The sequence below is a fragment of the Neofelis nebulosa genome, chromosome 11 (assembly GCF_028018385.1).
Source record: "Neofelis nebulosa isolate mNeoNeb1 chromosome 11, mNeoNeb1.pri, whole genome shotgun sequence".
Taxonomy (NCBI): domain Eukaryota; kingdom Metazoa; phylum Chordata; class Mammalia; order Carnivora; family Felidae; genus Neofelis; species Neofelis nebulosa.
In genome coordinates, this window is record NC_080792.1 from 16,216,431 (window position 1) to 16,238,183 (window position 21,753).

The window sequence follows — 21,753 nt, forward strand, 5'->3', positions numbered from 1 at the left end:
CAAAAATAAACGAACACTAAAAAAAAAATTTTTTTAAAGGAGTTAGATTATATATATTCTAGGTACCTTTAAACTGCAAGATTTAATGTGCCTCTGGAATCCAATAAGGACAGAGCTGGAGATAGATATTTAGGAAATCCAAAAAGAAAGCGGAATTGAACAGAACAGAGTGGTAGAATGCTACACAATGGAAACGCGCAGAGTGTACAACTATGAAACCAGCTGAGTCATCATTACCTTCTTGTCTTGCCCTCCTCTGTATTACTATGGAGCTATTCATCTGAGAGCACTGCTCAGTCTATGTGTTCAATGTACTATGCTTACTGTAGATGAGATTCTCTAGGTCACAAATGTTTAAGTGTGCTTCTATTTAGAAAAAAAATTATATATTAAAGATGCTATTTGCACAAAGGCAGCCCCAATAGCCATCTTTTTCTGCCATTATGTATATACCAGGGGCCTCCAAAATGGCGGCAGGCATGTTCACAGCAAGATTTGCCAAGATGATCCTCAGGGGTGCAGGGAAAACTAGTTGTTAGTGTACTTATGTAAAATTAAGAAAGAATGTAACATTTACTTGATCTCAAAGGTAGTTTCACCAGGATGAGGCTTATCCTTTGCATCCTGGATGTGCTGGCCCCTGCAATTTCTCCAAATGTGGGAAACTTGACTGCTTAATTTGTGGTAATGGGGGAACTGCGTTCACGCTCTCCTCTGACGGCTAGTACCTAAAAACAGACATGGTGCTCCCACTCTTTCGTTCTAACTCCTGCCTGTTACTTTTTAAGAGAGTATACAGAACTCTGATGTCTTTTATGAGTGCAGCACCACAATATATCAACCTTACTAAAAAATGCTTCTCTAAACAACAACAACAACAACAACAACAACAAAACCCAGAAAGAAGGAAAGAAACATTTACTATATGGATTGCCATATCATATAGTCAAACATCAAGGACAGAGAAATCTAAGGACAGTGACTACCAGAAGGAGGCACTGAAGGTAATAATACTCATCAGAGCGTTACAAGGTGGGCTTCCAGTTAAATGTTTTTACAGAATATATTTCAATTATTTTAATTCAAATAACACTCACAATATGGAAACGTAGCTTTAAAATATACCTACCGGAAACCATAGGTGACCTATAATATTTATAATTTAGTATATGAGAACAACAAAATGTCAGAACGGAATCTTCTTACAACTAAAACAATACCTCTGTTACTTCCATTTGAGAATGAAAATAATAATAATGATCTAATGAGATCAGAAAAGATCTCGACACTGAAATTATCCAGAAGACTGCTTAAAATATAAATTTGCATCCATCATAACTAATGAATGACAAGCCTCACACTGAGTCTATATTCTGCCTTCAGCTAATAGCCCATGGTAGTCTGAGGTTATCCCTGGGAACAAATCATTTAAAAAGCAAGTCACCGGAACACCATTAATAAAATTTTAGTGGTAGAAAAATGATGTTACACCATAAATGAATTAAAAAAGCAGTTAAATATTAGGGTTTTTATTTTTATCTTATACTTTTTAAAATCTATACTTGTATATGTTGTAAAACTTCTTAGTATAGTATAACATGTATATAATTATATAACATGTATATATATTATATATATATAAGTATATAATATGTGCATACATTTTATATATACATACCAAAGATAGAGATAGATATGTCGGGGGGTTAAAACATCAAGTGATTAGAAATACAGATATCATATGCATACATGTAAAATATGTATTTGTGTGTGTGTGTGTGTGTGTGTGTGTGTGTAATAACCATTTTATTTAGAAACTTGTGGTTTACCTATAAATGCTTGGTATTACAGGACTCTGAAAGACTTGTTAGCCTCTGGGACAGTTAGATTTTTTTTCCTATTTATTTATGTACTATCAGGTTAAACCCTTGCATTGTTCACCTGTTTTTTCAGGTTACCATCTCTTCAAATCCCATGAACATACTGCCCGCATTTTATAAAATAGTAAAAAGCATTTTTTCACAAGCTTACTATTCAAATTCCTTTTTCTACATTAGTTGATACTTACAAATATTCGAAAAGTAAACCAGATAATCTGTATTCTAAACTCTCAATGATTATGCTTCTATCGGTCAAGACTCTGAAGTCTGAGGCTTTAATTTTATGCTGATGCCGTTCCCGGGGCTATTTGTACCAGATGAATACTTCCAGGGCAAAGCAACAATCTCATCTGTATTCATTACTGTCCTAAATTACAGATATTAAAGATACATAAACCATGAAGCCACGTGGTGATATTTCCATGTTAACACTTCCCCACTGACTCAAATAGGTTGTGTTTATACATCTGATTAGAGAATTGGAAAAAAAAAAAAAACAGCACCTGATACCAATAAAGATGAGACAATTGTATTTTTATGGATCGTGATCTATTCATATGTCATGCTCACACAGGTACAAATAGGTCAAATTTGAAAATGGCAGTTGTCAGTATCTTTGGCAACGATAAAATAATCCATGAGACCACTGTTACATTTGTTAATTCCCACACAGGTTAATTTAAAGCACTTTCAAAATAATGAGGTAGCAAATTAAAGTTCTGTATTATTTGGGTTTCATGTTCTTGTGTATTCTTTTCTTTCTTTTTTTTTTTTTTTTGAAAGAGAGAGAAAGAGAGCACACGCGCCATCAGTGTGGAGCCTGAAGCAGGGATTGATCTCACAAACTGAACTGTGAGATCATGACCTGAGCTGGAATTAAGAGTCGGATGCTTAACTGACTGAAGCACCCAGGCATCCCATGTTTTTGTGTATTATATTTCTTTAATTTTTTAGAATAACACATTCTGTACCCATACCAGTAACTTTTTTTTAATAGACTTTATTTTTTAGAGTGGTTTTGGGTGCACGACAAAATTAAGCACAGGGGGCAGACATTTCCCACATACAGCTTACCTCCACACATGAATAATCCCCCATTATCAACATCCCCCATCAGAGCGGCGCATCTGATACAACTGATAAACCTACATTGACAAATCTCCATCATCCAAAGTCTGCAGTTCACATCATGGTTCACTTGTTGTGTTGTATATTTTATGAAAGTACTTGATTCCCTCTATGCAAACAAATTTATACTGGCACATGTCCATCATTACAGTATCACACAGAGTAGTTGCACTGCCCTAAATATCCTCTGTGCTCCACCTACTCACCTCTCCCTCCCTTCTAACCTCTGGCAACCACTTATCTTTTTACTGTCTCCATGTTTTTGCCTTTCCTGGAATGTCACGTAGTTGGAATCGTACAGGATGTAGCCTTTTCAGATTGGCTTCTTTCACTTAGTAAGATGCATTTCAGCCTCCAAAATGTCTTTTCATGGCTTGATGGCTCAGTTCTGTTCCACACTGTAAATAATCCACCGTCTGGATGGACCCCAGTTTCTTCATCATTCACCTGCCGGAGGACATCTTGGTTGCTTCCAAGTTTTGTCAACTATGATGAAGCCGCTGTAAACATCCACGTGCATATTTTTTGTGGGGACATAAGTTTTCAACTCTTGGGGAAAATACCAAGGGGCACAATTGCCGGGTCATATGGTTAAGAGTGCCTTTAATTCTGTGAGAAATAGCCAAACCGTCTTCCAAAGTGACTGTACCATTTTGCGTTTGCACCAGCCATGGATGAGACTTCCTGTTGCCTCACATTCTCTCCAGCATTTGGTGGCGTCGGTGTTCCAGATTTGACCATTCTAGTGGGTGTGTGGTGCTATGTCATCATTTCAGTTTGCATTCCCCTGATGACATACGATGTGGAGCATCTTTTCATACGCTTATTTGCCATCTGTATATTTCCTTTGGTGAAGCTTTCATTTTGGGGAATAAAACACTAGAAAATTCTATTAGTTTGGGTTTAAAATGTTACAAAGAAGGATTTAACAATAGGGTGTATCAGGGAGCTTTCTGCCCTCAAGCTACACAGGAAATCCCACTGTAAAATGTATTCGCTGGTTTTCTAATGAGCTCAGCCTTAATATTCAAACTTTAGTGAACACTTACCCAAACTCAGCAGAGATAGCCTCTCCCCTCATACTGGTATCAGTTTGCTTATTGCCCATCTACCCCTGCTTCTCTTCAGCAACACTTCCTTTTTTCTCAATACTAATTATAATGGCTTGATAAAAATAGCTTGAATTAAGGAGTAATCAGTTTAATTAAATTCTGATGATATTGAAGACGTGCCCTTGAAATTGTCTATGTAGTTCCCAGAAGAAAAGAATCAAATTAATTAACACTTTTCAAATAAAGATGTAAAATTCCTTGTACAACCAAGTATTTAGTCTAAATTTAGATACTCACTAAAGTGCTGCTCAGAGTAAAATGTCAAGTAAAAAGAGATATTATGAAAACGCACATGTGAAAGAAAAGACGTGCAAATTTCTCACCCTGGTAGCCAAATGGGTGCTTACCATTTTCTTCTCAGAAGAAAAAAAGATCATGGGTTTTAAAAGGGAGAGAGAAAAAAAGATCTGTTTTCAGATGCTGGCTTTCTCATTCACTAGCTCTGTTACATGGTAGGTTATCTAATTTCAATTTCTTCGTATGTAATTGGAGAAAATGGGATAAAGGCATGTTGTCCCCGTGAAAATTCAATGAAATGATGTTTGTAAAACACCCAGCATAGTGCCTGTCACAAATTAGGAACTTCATAAGTGAGAGGGTTCTACTTGTTCACCATTTATCAAAAAAGGGCATGGGGTTAAAAAAACAAAAAGGAAGGAAGGAAGGAAGAGAAAAAGGAAAAATTTAAAAGAAAGAAAAAAACATGCACAAATATAAAAGAAAGTAAAATGCCATTGCAGTGAGAGGCTCTCAAATTCTACCTTAAACACAAACAAAAATTTCAATTTCCGGGGTGCCTTGTGGCTCAGTCAGTTAAGCATCCGACTTTGGCTCAGGTCATGATCTCACGGTTTGTAGTTTCAAGCCCCGCGTCGGGCTCTGTGCTGACAGCTCAGAGCCTGGAGCCTGCTTTGGATCCTTTGTCTCAGTCCCTCTTTGCCCCTCCCCAGCTCATGCTCTGTCTGTCTGTCTCAGTCTCTCTCAAAAGTAAACACTAAAAAAAAAAAAAAAAAAAAAAAAAAATTCAATTCCCTATAAAATGTTGTAATTTCAAACTAAACCACATTGTAAGTGACATAAGACTGTCACAGAAACACAAACAGTGCAGGAGTCCACTTATACGTGGTATCCAAAATAGTCAAATCCATAGCATCAGAGAGTGGAATGGTGATTGGCAGGGGCTGGGGTTGAAGAAAGGGGGAGTTGCTAATAAACGGGCACAAAGTTTCAGTTATGCAAAGGGAATAAATTCAAGAGATGTGCTGTACAACATTGTATCTATATATAGTCAGCAATACAGTACCGTTGCCTTCAGATTTTGTGGAAAAAAAACTTTAGAGGGTAACTGTCATGTGAAGTGTTCTCAACATAACCAAAGAAATTAATAAGGAAAAGTAAATAAATAAATCAGAACACCTAGCCCTTTCTCAGAACTTCACTATGGCTTTGTAATAAATGAGATGCATTTCCCTTTGAAAACAACAACTAAACATAATTAAACGGCCCCAAACCAAATCTCTCAAATCCCCTTAATCCCTTTCTCAGAAAAAATATAGGAGCCATTAGCTCCTGTTCCTGTGTTCAAGCCACAGGCTCCCAAGTAAGCTGGGGAGGTATCAGCCTAAGTGAAGTGCCCTTGCCCAAAAGAGAGCACAGTACCTAAAATCCCATGAGCCTGATAGGTATTCCTCTCCATGCTTTATGTTCTAAATTTCAAATAGCTCTGGAGCATTGATCAATATGATCTCATCAACAAAGCATTTCCTCTAAAGCTTTGTGAGAACTCCAGATACTAATGTCTGTTTTTCTAACTACAACCACTAAATAGTGGCATTTGACTAAGCCAAGAATAGGTAGTTGGCCTTTCTTCAGGACATGACATCCCAGAGGCATTCACTGAAGTCAGTTCATGTTTTTTCTGAAAAACTGAACTCTTTCTTAAGATGCCAGCATAAACTTTAACCAATATTTTAAGCTATTGAAAAGGAGAGATGATAAATAGCTGCTGAATTGAAATAAAGCCAATCACACTTTCTATTAGCCAGACTGTATCATAAAAGACAGGAGAGTACAGGGAAAGTTGTAAAATCAGACTTGAAACAGCTCCAGCCTTATCAGGGGAATGAATAAGGGTAAGATAAATATACAAATATCGGCACTTAATGGCAGGATGGAAAAAGGAGAAGAATAAGAGAAGCACTTCAGCAAGCCATTGGGGAGTTCAGTATAAGAAATAAGAAGGTATTTCTGGCTGGGATCTGCCTTAAAGGAAGATGTGAAGAATGAGTAGACTCTGTTCAGGAGGGAAGAGCCTTCAGGCATGAAGAAAAGGGCATGTTTTCACAAAAGCAGAAAAGCACCGGGCACTGTCAGTGAAAAGCGGCAGGATTCAGTAGTTTCCAAAGTACGAAAGATAATGTTGGGTTATGAAATGTCAAAGTCCATCTGTCACCATTGCATTTGCCTGCAAGTAACAGAAAACCTCAATATAGTGATTTAAGCAAACAAAAGTTGACTTTCTTTTGTTATATCAAGAAGTCAGATGTAGGTAGTTGTCTGTACTGGCTTAGTAGTCAAGGCTTGCATGGTCAATACCTTCATATTGAGGTGTTTCCCTGTGGTTTCCAGATATCATAAACTTCTACGTGTATCTCATTGGCAAGGGCCGTATCAAGGGACACTCGGAACTGCAAGGAAGACTGGAAAAGACTAGCCTTGACCGCCTTAACGGTAGTCACAAGTGAGGCAGGAGGAAGAGGAGATAAAGGGTTGGATGGACCACAAAGTCACCTACAAGTGCATAAAGGCTTGTCATGTAGGAGAGAACTTAGGGGGAATTAAAAACCAGTGAGCAGAACTTCCACAAGAGCAATAGCATCCAACCAAGGGCCGGCTAACAAAAAAACCGGCTAGATCAAACCCTAGTGAATGACCATCACAGAAACGTTCAAATGAAAGGCGGATGGCTATCCTGGGAGAAGCAGCACACAAGCGATTCCTGGATTGAAAAGGAGACTGAACTGAAGCGAAAAGAGAGCCAACACTGGTTGCCCACATCTCAATCTGCAAGAGTCATCATCGGTGCTTTCCCTTCCTCTGCGGTGGGCACTTGGTTGTGCCAGTGACTTCTGGCCATGGGTGCTGTCCCGACCCCTCCTCCTCCCCGTCCCAAGACTTTCATCCCAAGACTTTTAGCTCAGTTTCTCTCACTGTTTTGAATCCTTCGAGCTGAATGGCAGGTCTGATAAGGTCTGTGTAGCATTTCAAACATCCACCACCTCCCGTGAATGTCAAATTCCCTGGAAGATGAGAAAACTGGAACTCCTAGGGCAAAGATTTTCTAACTCACCCAGCTTCTGTGGTTCCAAGCCAAGCCACACTTACTCCCAAACAGTTCATATCTTACATCCCTCAGTTGCTGCTTTCTTTATTACACCTGAAGAGCTGCTTCAAGATTTGTCACAGAAGCTAGCCCAGTTAGCCACACCTTCTTCTCTAATGCCTTCTAGTGAAGATCCACCCCCCCCACCCCCCTCTACTCCTAGATCTTGCGTCTGAAAAGCAAGCATAATTGCAGTTTTGGTTTATCCCCACCCTCTTTCCCTACTGACAGAGCCGTGTGTGAGAAGTATTTCTTTTTCTGGTTATAAGAACATAAAAAAGGTACCGAATGCAAAGGGGGAAATGCATGATAAACATTAAAATCCTTAAAGATAACCACTGCTGAAATTTGCTGCGTGTCCTTTCTGGGTTTGGCTACAGAAAAGTACACAAGAATAAACAAATGTATATTGGTATGTGCATATTGGTACGTGTGGGGAGGGAGGGAGGTGTAGTTCGGAAGCATACTGTGCATTCTATTTTATACCCCTGATTTATTGTCGCTTAACAAAGTCATTAGAAGCTACTTTTTAAATATTCCTAAGGGGCGCCTGGGTGGCGCAGTCGGTTAAGCGTCCGACTTCAGCCAAGTCACGATCTCGCGGTCCGTGAGTTCGAGCCCCGCGTCAGGCTCTGGGCCGATGGCTCGGAGCCTGGAGCCTGCTTCCGACTCTGTGTCTCCCTCTCTCTCTGCCCCTCCCCCGTTCATGCTCTGTCTCTCTCTGTCCCAAAAATAAATAAAAAACGTTGAAAAAAAAAATTTAAAAAATAAATAAATAAATAAACAAATATTCCTAAAACAGTGGAGCAGAAGTTATGATACACACACAATCATAGAACTTTCCCTAGAAAGAAAGTATATTAAGTCACTAAAGTGTATTTTCTCTGGAAAAGCGGTCCCATGTTACTTTGAGGGTAAAACTAGCCTCGGGGAGAGGAGAAGCTGGCCTGAACCTCAGCAAAGCAAAGTAAGCCTTGAGTATTATCTTTCTTTGTTTAGCGTATTGCCTGGGGCTGTTTTTATTAGTCTTGAGCACCCACCGGAGCTTCTGAGGAGGCTCCACTCCTACTTGGATCAGTGATAAACTGAATCGGCAGACGCTTCAAGATGCCCAATCATCTTGGGGAAGAGATTTTGTGAGCAGGAAGATTTGGGGGGTAGGGGAGAGACTGAAAAAGGAAGACCAGACAGCTTTCGGGACACAAGTCATAAGTGGCTCCCAGCTACTTTGCTGATCTAAGCCCTACGTCCTGGCCCTGGAACTCGTCTTGCAGAACCTCCTAGGAGGTGTTAGAATTGCAAAGAAATGCAAAAAGTAAAGTAGAGACCTTAAGGGAACAAAGGCAATGCGAAAACTAACCATCTCTAACAAGCTAGGAAACAGCCTAACCGCAGCAGAGACCATAAATCAGGGGTAAAATTCCCAATGCTGTTTCACAAGTCAAGACTGTCCTGTCGCACATTCTGGAGCTGTTCTTGCAGGGATGAAATAGTGCCCCATTGGGTTAATGAGGTTAAAACTAGCAGAAAATGTAAAGCTTGTTTTTGGGGTTTTTTGTTTGTTTGTTTGTTTTTTTGTTTTTTCGGAGAACTGTTTCTCCCTAATCACTATTGTTTCTTTTCGAACCCACTAGCAAATACACTAGCTCTCCCTGCAGAAGACTGGATTCCAGGTTAACCGATTTGGTTCCAGCCTAGGAACAAGCAAGGTCTTACATGCCCTACCCCAATATAAGGAGTCCAAGACCCCATCCAATCTCTGCTTCATTATAGTATTCAAGTCTCCGCCCAAGGAGGACCGCGCCTTGATTAACCTAACAGTGCAAGTATAGGCTTGTTTTCTAAGGACACCTGCACAATATAATGCCTGCCTTTACATATGATAACAAAGCTCCCCTTTCTGAATATTCATCTGAAACCCTAAATAAAAGAACCTACTCACCCCCGCTTGGGAATCTCGGCTTTGGAAATTATTCCCCACAGTCTTCTTATTTGCTGCAAATAAAGATTGCTTTGGGTGACAACACCCCCTGGTTTAGTCTCTATCTGTCACTTACCAAGGGACAAACTCCCCTTAGTTGGGTTACAAGTTGATACTCTAAATATTATTAACTTCCAGCCTCTTGAGGGTGGTATTGGAGGGAAGAAGATTATTTAAATTACCTAATTTTGAATGAGGTCACTTCATGGATATTGTGACAAGTTCCCTTTTATTTCAGATCTCTCGGGGCCAGCTTTAAGCTACAAGGGATTTCTGGGCAGGACCATCATTTCCCTTCTTATCTCCCCACTCTTTTCTCCTCCCTCTGCACCAAGAATTCACTAAATCTCTGTGGCAAGCCTGGTAACGAAACACCTTTCTGCAGTGACCGCGAAGCAACAGGGGTTTCTCACATCTGGCAAATATACCAGGTTCTTAATAGCAACTAATAAACACATGCTTAGTAAGAGTTTACTCAAAGCCTTGTCCGGTGTAACTGGGGCAGGGTGAATGGGGGAGAAGGAGATGCAGTTATTAGTACCAGAGCAGTGATAATTTAGTTCTGGGTGCAAGACAATGAACCAAAGTCAACAAAATGCGACAGTATTTTGTTAAATACTACGATCCTGGCCACAAGTACCATGAGTATTCAAAGAATGAGGTCAGTGATATCAGACCAGTCGGAGAAGACATCAAAGAGAGGACGTAACATGAGCTGGAACTTGGAGAGAGTATTTATGCTCGAGAAGAGAAGCTGCACACATTTGGAAATTGCTGAGAGATAACTGGGGACCCTTCGGGTTTCTCTGCGCCCACTAGCACAACATCTGTTCATCCAACTGCTTAACAAACATTTGTTGAACAATTCTTTCTCTCAAGCCCTGTGCTAGGCTTCAGAAATGCACAGCCAAACAGGAGGAACAAAGTCCCTGTAATCAATGAGCCTGCGTTGTCTTTTACGCATGCTCGTAATTAACGATCAGTCAGTGCAGCTCACCTATTTCCCTGAATACTGTGATTTTGGTTGCTTCTCCAAGACATTCAGTCAATAGCTTTATGTTCAATAACTCATGCTGAAGGTAACTTCTGACATCTGGAAAAATCATACAAATAATCAGTTTTAAATAACGATGTTTCTCCTCTACATCGTTCCCTCTGGCCAATATGTAATCAACAAAGCTTTGCTTTTGCTCATTTTATTTTCCTTTATTTTATTTTTTTAATATGAAATGTATTGCCAAATTGGTTTCCGTACAACACCCAGCGCTCCTGCCAACAGGTGCCCTCCTCCATGCCCATCACCCACCCTCCCCTCCCCCCCACCCCCCATCAATCCTCAGTTTGTTCTCAGTTTTTAAGAGTCTCTTATGCTTTGGCTCCCTCCCTCTCTTTTTTTCCCCCTTCCCCTCCCCCATGGTCTTCTGTTAAGTGTCTCAGGATCCACGTAGGAGTAAAAACATATGGTATCTGTCTTTCTCTGTGTGGCTTATTTCACTTAGCATCACACTCTCCAGTTCCATCCGCATTGCTACAAATGGCCAGATTTCATTCTTTCTCGTTGCCAAGTAGTATTCCATTGTGCATATAAACCACAATTTCTTTATCCATTCATCAGTTTATGGTCATTTAGGCTCTTTCCATACTTTGGCTATTGTTGAGAGTGCTGCTATAAACATTGGGGTACAAGTGCCCGTATGCGTCAGCACTCCTGTATCCCTTGGGTAAATTCCTAGCAGTGCTATTGCTGGGTCATAGGGTAGATCTATTTTTAACTTTTTGAGGAACCTCCACACTGTTTTCCAGAGTGGCTGCGCCAATTTGCATTCCCACCAACAGTGCAAGAAGGTTCCTGTTTCTCCACATCCTCGCCAGCATCTATAGTCTCCTGATTTGTTCATTTTGGCCACTCTGACTGGCGTGAGGTGATATCTGAGTGTGGTTTTGATTTGTATTTCCCTGATGAGGAGTGATGTTGAGCATCTTTTCGTAAAGAAACTGATCCCATATGCAACTGCACCAAGAATCATAAAATACCTAGGAATAAACCTAACGAAAGATGTAAAAGATCTGTATGCTGAAAACTATAGAAAGCTTATGAAGGAAACTGAAGAAGATACAAAGAAATGGAAAAACATTCCATGCTCATGGATTGGAAGAATAAATATTGTTAAAATGTCAGTACTACCCAAAGCAATCTACACATTTGATGCAATCCCAATCAAAATTGCACGAGCATTCTTCTCGAAACTAGAACAAACAATCCTAAAATTTGTATGAAACCACAAAAGGACTCTGAATAGCCAAAGTAATACTGAAGAAGAAGACCAAAGCAGGAGGCATCACACTCTGACTTTAGCCTCTACTACAAAGCTGTAATCATCAAGACAGCATGGTATTGGCACAAAAACAGACACATAGACCAATGGAATAGAATAGGGAACCCAGAATTGGACCCACCAAAGTATGGCCAACTAATCTTTGACAAAGCAGGAAAGAATATCCAATGGAAAAAAGACAGTCTCTTTAACTAATGGTGCTGGGAGAACTGGACAGCAACATGCAGAAGAATGAAACTAGACCACTTTCTTACACCGTTCACAAAAATAAACTCAAAATGGATAAAGGACCTGAATGTGAGACAGGAAACCGTCCAAACCCTAGAGGAGAAAGCAGGAAAAAACTTCTCTGACCTCAGCCGCAGCAATTTCTTACTTGATACATCTCCAGAGGCAAGGGAATTAAAAGCAAAAATGAACTATTGGGAGGGACCTCATCAAGATAAAAAGCTTCTGGACAGGGAAGGAAACTATCAACAAAACTAAAAGGCAACCAACAGAATGGGAAAAGATATTTGCAAATGACATATCAGACAAAGGGCTAGTATCCAAAATCTATAAAGAACTCACCAAACTCCACACCCGAAAAACAACCCAGTGAAGAAATGGGCAGAAAGCATGAATAGACACTTCTCTAAAGAAGACATCCAGATGGCCAACAGGCACATGAAAAGATGTTTTTGCTCATTTTAAAAAATATATTTGCTAGTGCTTATCTTTCTCAGGGTATTTTACCTAGTTTCTGGTCACCACAAACTAGTCTTTCCCCTCGCAATGAATCTTCTAACACGAAGACCCTTGAACTTTAGGAACACCAACAGATTATTTTGAATAGTTTCCAAAATATGCTTGAGGAAATGGAACATGAGATAACCTGCTGCCAATCAGTAATGGATATAGCATGTGAAATATACCAAACTAAGATGACAATTGATGGAATCAAAGAATTTTACATCACATACATCAACCAAACACATGCTCTGGGCAAGCTCTTCTTCAAAATCCCTAATTGTCTTCCAGCCATCTTTACAAATACTTCAGATCAAGGAGTGTCCACTCCTTCCGAAGACAACCTACTCTTTTCTAATTCATTTTTATTCTTTTTTTAAAATATTGAGCCTAAAATATTTCTCTCTATAAAACTTCAAACTATTGATTCTGGCTCAGGTTTCTAAAGCAGTACATAAGAATCTGGTGTCCTCCATTACAAGATAGCCTTTCAGAGACTACCTTGCTCCAGCATAAAATCTTGCTGCAGACTTTTCTCTTTTCAGGGTTAATCATACTTAGGTACTCTGCATTAGACATATTTTTTTAATTTTTTTTTTATGTTTACTTTTGAGGGAAAGAAAGACAAATCATGAACACGGGAGGGGCAGGGAGAGAGAGGGAGACACAGAATCCGAAGCAGACTTCAGGCTCTGAGCTATCAGCACAGAGCCCGACAAGGGGCTCAAACTCACAAACCGCGAGATCATGACCTGAGACAAAGTCGGACACTTAACCGACTGAGCCACCCAGGTGCCCCTCCATTAGACATATTTTTTTAACCTTTCTCCTGAAAACATATGAATGGGATAATATGCTATCCACAGTTCTAAGAAAACGAATAAAAATTTATTTAAAATGCCAAAAAGCCTATATTATAAAGCTCTTAATAATAGTGGGAATGGTAAACAGGCTTTTATTATAGGACTAGATTGGTTTCCATAAAGTGCAGGAAGCCATTTTCAGGAATCATTATATCACGACAGAATATCGAGGAGTAGTAAATATCGCACCTTCCTCTCCTATCACTTCAAAATACACAAAGCTAACCATCCAGAGAGTGACTGTCCTAACACATTGTTGGGTAGATAGTTGTTGAAGTAAAGCCTTCTAATCAGTGTGGCTGCAGGGGTGCTGACAGATAAACCTCATTCAGCCACCACACATGTGAGGACTACTATGGTCAGCACACCATGTTGGTTGCTTATATTTATGGGCAGTTTTTTATGTGATTATACCATTGTTATAATCAAATACTGTCATTTTCTGTCAGTGCCATGACATAAACATGTTTGGGGGAAAGAATAATGTTTTATACAACATTAAAGCAATTACAAGTTCATCTCCTTTGAGGAAAACAAAAGTTGCTACCCAACATCTGCTCATCCCATTCAATATTCCCACCAATAGACACTCAGTTGGGTAGGGCACAGGAGACTTTTCTCAAGTCAGATGTTTCATCTGTAAGCACTTACTCCTTGAACAGTTAACACCATTTTCTCAGGTATATCAAACTTCCATAAAGAATTTGTAAAATAAGAAGATAAAATGATAGCTAAGGATAAGTCCAGAAGTCCATCATGCTACCAAAGGCACGAAGTGGACAAATAGGGTGATTTGGACAAGTTAAAGGGCAGCATGAGCAGAACTCTTAGACTTTGGAAGGAAAAGAAAATAGAACATAGGCTGGAAAAATGCTCCCTAAAGGATGTCATGATGGGTCTTCCACCCTGGGCAGAAGTGGTCTGTGAGTTCTGCTTATGTGGCCCCAGGAAAGGAACATACTAAGTACAACACTCCTGGTGAACAGCTGTTGCAACATCTCCCAGGCACTTTTATGTAAGTAATAGATGACACAAGACCACCTGTAAAGCCCACACAGAGCAATGTTCTGCCCAAAAATGGCCAGTAGAATCATCCAGAGAGGTATAGGCATATGTACAAGATAGGCCAGACTAGAATCTACATGAAAATAACTTTTGAAAACAGCTGGGACTAAAGACAATGGTGACCATTTCTGTGATGTGTTGGTGTCCATTTGAGAGCATTCACAGCAAGTAAGAGTAGAGGAGTAATCGCTCTAATATTCAACATCCAAGGAATTTGGGAGAGAAGTTTTCTATCCCTGTCCTCAGCCAGTGTACATTAGCAAGACAGGAGGAGGTGGGTTAGAATTAGAAATTAATGGCAATCCTTACCTCACAAGTCTGATTGCTAGTGTAGACCAGGTCTTGAGGTCACAATGGAGACAGGACCTTTGCCCAGTACCCAAGGCTCTCTGGTTGGGGTTCAGTTCAGCCCAGAGTAGGTACTGAAGTTGAGTTCAGTATCTACTGTCTGCCTAGCACCACGCTGACAAGAACATAGTCTCCACTCTCATAGTCCTTACCGAAGGACAGATTTGCAAGCAAATAAAATTGTGCCGTATAATGCACAAAAAAAAAAAAAAAAAGCAAAGTCTGTATAGGATACATAAGTGTGTGGGGAGGTGCCTGGGTGGCTCAAGTGATTAAGTGTTCAACTGTTGGTTATAGCTCAGGACATGATCTCACTGTTTGTGGGTTCAAGCCCTGCATCGGGCTCTGCACTGACAGCACAGAGCCTGCTTGGAATGCTCTTTCTCTCTCTTTCTCTGTCCCTAGCCCACTCACGTGCTCACTCTCTCGCTTTCCCTCTCTGTGTCAAAATAAATAAATAAACATTTTCTAAAAATATATATACAAGTAGGACAGTGGACAAAGCAAATAACACAGTCTGGAGGCAGGAAGCACTTCATGTAAACGATAATGCCTGCACAGGGTTTGGATGATCAACAGGGATTTTCAAGGCAGACGGGGGGAGAGGTGCATTGCATTCTAGGAAGAAGTAAGAACGTGTGCAAGGACATGGTGTGTGGTGAGAATTTAAAAGAGTTCATGATGACTCAATCGTTGGCACAGAAGAGAAAGGAAAGGCTCTAGAGCCAGACCATGAAGGGCTTTGACCAGCACATAAAAGAGCTTTGGTTTCATCTCGTAGGTACAAAACAGTCATACAAGTATCATGAGGAAACTGTACTTTGAATTTTTCGAAAGGAAAAGCTAGTGCAGTCATAGTGTGGAACACAGATTTAAAGGAATAGGACTGGATGCTATAAAATGAATTAGGTCATTCCTAAAATAAGAGAGAAAAAACAAGCAAGGAATGCAGGGGGTTCAGAAGGAGGGATGCTAATCAGCCAGAAAGGAGGACTGGAAGACAGAGGCAAATGGGCGTCAGAGAGCTACAACCACAGCAGACCAAGGGGGCAACAAAGCGCACGAAGGGAAAAAACTGATTAAAAGTTAAGCTTATATTCAGTAAGGACCCCCGTGTCACTCCTGTGATGTACAATGAGGTGACTATTTACTTGGAGATCATTTCTTAGAGGATAACACTGCCCTGGGCTCTAGTGACCAAGTGCTCAAGTATAGCCTGGAGTCATAAACTTCCTCTGTATTCAGCTGTCACACGTGTGATGGTGTCACAGCGCCTCCTGTCCCTCAGCATTACGACCATCATAAAACACTTGTCTTCTCTTCTCTTGTGTCTATGGTTCAGGTATTTCACACTCCTTATCAGGTAAACCTATGGCATCTCTATGGCAAGTGTATTTATTTATTGGTGTTCACTTTCCATCGATTCCTAATTTGAATAGAAGCGTCAGTTTCATGTACTAAAAGATGATTTTTATCTCTTGTTTTAACACCAGTTCAGGCTCATAGGGCTAACCATGTTAAAGAAAAGAAAAAATTGAAGCCAGAGAAGAGACACTGGAAGTGTTGAAAAAAAAATCACAAAACTCGCTCTGCACTTTTTCTTTAAACTTTTTCTTAAGTTTATCTATTTTCAGAGAGAGAGGGCAAGCAGGGGAGGGGCGGAGAGAGAGAGAGAGTATCCCAAGTAGGCTCTGCACTGTCAGCACAGATCCCAATGTGGGGCTTGAACTCATGAACTATGAGATCTTGACCTGAGCCAAAGTCAAATGCTCAACCGACTGTGCCACCCAGCTGCCCCACTCTGCACTTTTTACATACAGATAGAAAACCTTTCGACAGGATAATGTATTGACATAGCAAATGTATATTAGATCCCTGCAAACCCCTGTGATTTGTGATTCTAGGTATCAGATTAATGGAAACAACATCCTTTAGGAGAAAAAGATGGGCAAAAAAAGAATAGCACTTGCCATATAAGAATTTAGTTTTTATTAACATTTTCTCTCAATTAAGACAGTCCATACTGCCAAGGAGCTAGATAGTAAAAGGGAGGACAAACATTAGTTGTTACATTATTTTATCACAGTTTTGTTTTGTTTTTTAAGGAAAAGCCATGAACTGAATAACATCTTGCTGAGTCAACAGCTATATTATCCTCATACTTACCTTAAGGATGCTACTCAATTTTACCTTTTCCTTTGCTTGTCTTTTTACCATGTTTTACTTCTTCCCCAACCTTTAAACTGGGGTGCCAGACTGATACTCGAATTACTATACTGCTGTGCAAAAGCACAGACCTCTTTGCCTTAGCTTTTCTTCCTGCCCTTAGCAATAGTTAAGTAAGTAAATTGCCTCTGCAGCTTGTAATAGCCCTGTTGTTCCTCATGTTTCCTCTTGTAAATTAGCCCCATAGGAAGACTGAATTAATATTTGGACTTAGAAATGGTAGTGGAAAACTGAGACTCTTGGAGACAAATTGAGCAAGATTTCCAGATGAAGTGTCACATTCATTCATTCATTTAAAAATTAATTCTTTCACATGTAGGGGCTATGGGTGTATGAACCAGTGGTTGACGTCTGAGAGCTGAAAGGAAGCTAGGACAGCAACATGTAAATGAGAATTTATGTTTGCTGTTAAATTGGCTCAAGCAAATTTACTTTGTGTTTCAATAATCCTCTCATGTATATGAATACACATTGAATACAAATCCAGTATGAATAAATGTTTTGAGTATAAATATATATTTAAACAGTTAAGCAGATGTGTGCAAATGTGTACCTATGAACAAGTTTACTCAGTCACACAGAAAAACCTCTGTCAGCTGGGAGAGGAATGATGGTTTAGATCAATCATGTACAAACTAATGCTGATCTTTGATAGCCTGTTGAACTATACAGTCAATCCCCAAAATAGCCAAAAAGAGAGGGTGGCGGGGGCGGGGCGGGGCATCAAATGGAATGGTTTAAAAATTGGTAAGTAGAGTTAGTTCCCAGGAGTATTTGTTGGTGTCTGTGATGATCCATTTTATATGTCTACTTGGCTAGACTACAGTAGCCATTGGCTAAATCAGACACTAATCTAGGTTTGCTGTGAAGATATTTTACAGATGTAGCTAACTTCTATAATCCGTTGACTTTAAGTAGATTATTCTGAATAATGTGGGTGGGCCACATCTGATCCATCAGAAGGCTTTGAAAGCTAAACAAAGGTTTTCTTGAGAAGGAAGACATTCTGACTCAAGACGGAGCATCAAATTCTATCTGAACTTCCAGCCTACCAGCCTACCCTACAGATTCTCAACTTGCCAGCCTCTATAATCACAAATCACAGAGGCCAACTCCTTGAAATAAATCTCTGGAATGAATAGGAGATGTGTGTGTGTGTGTGTGTGTGTGTGTGTGTGTGTGTGTGTGTGTATTTCTCTTTCTCTCTCACCTTTATATACACATACATATATATGCATATATATGCACAGGTGACTCAGGCAAAAGTAACCCAAAACTCCTTTAAAATGACCATATGAATACTTTTAATTTTCAGACATGGTCTTGACACCTAGTCTCAACTGCATCCTAATCAAGTTGCAACAGTCAGTTTTATATTTAAGGCATTCGAGTTTCTGCTACTTTAGGGAACAGTCTGAGAACCAAAGACAGACCACCTCATTATAAAGTGGCGTTTGCTTGAGAATGTCAACTCCCAAAAGGACATTATACAGGAATTCTTACTGTGACACTGTAACAGTTAGGGTTCTCTAGGTCCCCTTAATACACTAGTGCGGGGCATGTTTTTGTTTTGTTTTTGTTCTTGTTTTTTGCCATCATCTATATGGAGGCTGCTATAGTCCTTGGAAGCTCCAGGACTAAGCTGACATTAGACATCAGGGCTGACGATTTCTGGAATAGGTCAGGAGGTTATTAACAAGGACGATGAGATTTGAAACGAAGGGATCTTTCAAAGAGCACTAAATATCTCTTTCATTGAGTGCTTACTCTGTGTCAAGCCTTGTGCCTAGTACTCACACGAGATCTGGTTTAAGCCTTACAACTAGTCTCTACTAAAGGTACAGATGTTACTGGTCACGTAACTCACCCAATGTCAAAGAGGTCAGATAACTTGCCCAACGTCAAAGATCCGGTATTCAAATACTGATCTTTCTCATGTTGGATCCCACGGTCTTCACCACAAAGCCACTGGATGACCTGCCCCAAATTATAAAAGAGGACACTGAACCCACAGCCAGAGTTAGCAGATGGGGAGAAAAAGAGGAAAAAGCAAAGTTGGCAGAGAATTACACCAGAAATAGGAAGAAATATGTGATAATGTTTCGAGTTTCTAAACGAAGTGACAAAAAAATTAATTCTTAAAGAAATAAGAAGAAAATGAGAGGCATTGCTGTACATCAAATAAATGTACAAAGAATAAGAAGGGGCACCTGGGTGGCTCAGTCAGTTAAACGTCCAACTCTTGATCTCGGCTCAGGTCGTGATCTCGTGGTTGTGGGATGCAGCCCCTTGTCAGGTTCCACGCTAAACGTGGAGCTTGCTTGAGATTCATTCTCTCTCTCTCTCTCTCTCTCTCTCTCTCTCTCTCTCTCTCCCCCCCCCTCTGTCTCTGCCCCTTCCTCATTTGTGTGTGCTCTCTCTAAGTAAATAAACATTTTTTTAAAAAAGAATAAGAATAGGGAGATGACCTTTCGATTTGTCTACAGTCACTGAAGACAGGAATGGGAACAAGAATAAAGAAAACAATTAGTTAGGAAATTCAGAAATTAAAAAAGATACAAAGGAAATTCTAGTTAAAAGGCAAACGTTAACAATCGACTACTGTCAAATGTTTAGAAGGAGACACACAGAAGCACCTGCTTTAAAAACTAGGGAAAATATCTAGAATACAAGTGAAGGAGAGAACTTGGGGAAACGAGATAATGATGAAACAGGGACAGCTAGAGAGCTGGACAGATGGAGAGAGGTAGAGAGATAGGTAGGCAGGCAGATGGGGGAGGACAGAGGAAGGAGGGAGTGGAGAGGGAGGAAGGAGGAAGAGAGGAAAATAAAAACTCACTATCTTAAGACTTGAATATTCAGTTGGTATCATAACTTTGCCAGTGGGTCAGCTGTTAGGGACTTGAGTCACAATTTCCTATAGAAATGCTAATCTGTATGTTAGCGCTAAGTTTGTGACTGCCTCCCACAGATCCATGTAACCCCTAAGGTGGAGAGCGGCTGTGGTCCGTGCTTTCTGTGATACTTCACAAATGAATCTAAATATAGCCTTTAGAGAAGATGAGCAGGTTCTCCCTATAGTGCAATCCCCAAAACCAACTTTAAAGAATGATACAAATGAGTGAGTTTCTCTTAAAAAATCTAAATGATGGGGCGCCTGGGTGGCGCAGTCGGTTGGGCGTCCGACTTCAGCCAGGTCACGATCTCTCAGTCCGTGAGTTCGAGCCCCGCGTCAGGCTCTGGGCTGATGGCTCAGAGCCTGGAGCCTGTTTCCGATTCTGTGTCTCCCTCTCTCTCTGCCCCTCCCCCGTTCATGCTATGTCTCTCTCTGTCCCAAAAATAAATAAATGTTGAAAAAAAAAAAAATTAAAAAAAAAAAAAATCTAAATGATGTTTGGTTAGAGGAAAAAGAAAAAGCTGGTAGAAATATTTGCAACGAGGCTTAAACTTCTGGGCGCTTTCCAAGGGTTTAGAGAATGAGCCAAGTTGTTGTGGTTTCATTTTATTTCAACTGTGACGTTTCTTCCCTTTGATCCTGGCACCACCGTTTCCCTTTGATGCGTGATGTGGGGGAAAGCCATCATGAAATCACCGTACGCTGATTTCTTCCATTAAATCAGAATAATCGAGAACTTAAAGGGATTTCAGGGTCACAAAGCAGGCTTTCCTTCTGTTGTGTGTACGCTTCCCTCTCTGTGACCCTTTACAGAAACTTCAAAACACGGAAGTGTGTGCAGTCGTTAAGCTTGACTGCTGTTCGGTGTGCAAGAGCGTAAAACATTAAATTAAATGAAAAGTAGCCTGTTTTAAACACTGACATGGAAAATGATATGTTTGAATTTTCCTTAACTCAGTTATATCTAACTACCAAATGGAACACTTTCCACATAAGGTACTTTAAAAAAGGAGTGAGTCCAGGGCTCCCGGTGGCTCAGTCACTTGAGTGTCGAACTCTTGATTTCAGCTCAGGTCACGATCCCAGGATGAGATCATGCCCCACATCGGGCTCCATGCGGAATGAGTATAGAGGCTCCATAGGATTTTCTCTTTCTCTCTTTCTCTCTCTCTCTCTCTCTCTCTCTCTCTCTCTCTCTCTCCCCCCTCTGCCCCTCCCCATGCATGCACTCTCCTCTCTCTCTCTAAAATAAAAATAGTAATAATTAAACAACATGTTTAAAAAAGGGACTGAGGGGCGCCTGGGTGGCTCAGTCGGTTGAGCGTCCGACTTCAGCTCAGGTCACGATCTCACGGCCGTGAGTTCGAGCCCCGCGTCGGGCTCTGGGCTGATGGCTCAGAGCCTGGAGCCTGCTTCTGATTCTGTGTCTCCCTCTCTCTCTGCCCCTCCCCCATTCATGCTCTGTCTCTCCCTGTCCCAAAAATAAATAAACGTTAAAAAAAATTAAAAAAAAAAAAAAAAAGGGACTGAGTCCTATATACTGGTGCAGTGAGCACAGAAGGAATGGGTCCCATTCTCTGCCGTTGGCCCAGAGCACAGCAGATCCCAGAGTTCTGGCATCGTCTCCCTGGGGGTGGACGTAGCTGTCTGTTATTGCAACATTAACTGCATTAATATGCATCAAGACTGCTAGGACCCCCACTAAAAGTTTTTATTCAGAGGTGGGTCGGGAAGACTAGGAAGAATATTCAGGCCATCATCTGAAAGGAGGTGTCGTATCAACAACTGAAGCCACTCAGCACTACCA

General features: G+C 40.5%; 1 non-coding gene across 1 annotated transcript; it reads left to right on the forward strand.

Moving 5' to 3' along the window:
• The first annotated feature begins 550 nt into the window (after positions 1-550).
• Positions 551-717, forward strand: LOC131490679 (U1 spliceosomal RNA). Its single transcript, XR_009251190.1, has one exon. It is a non-coding gene; the product is annotated as a U1 spliceosomal RNA (small nuclear RNA).
• Positions 718-21,753: the final 21,036 nt, after the last annotated feature.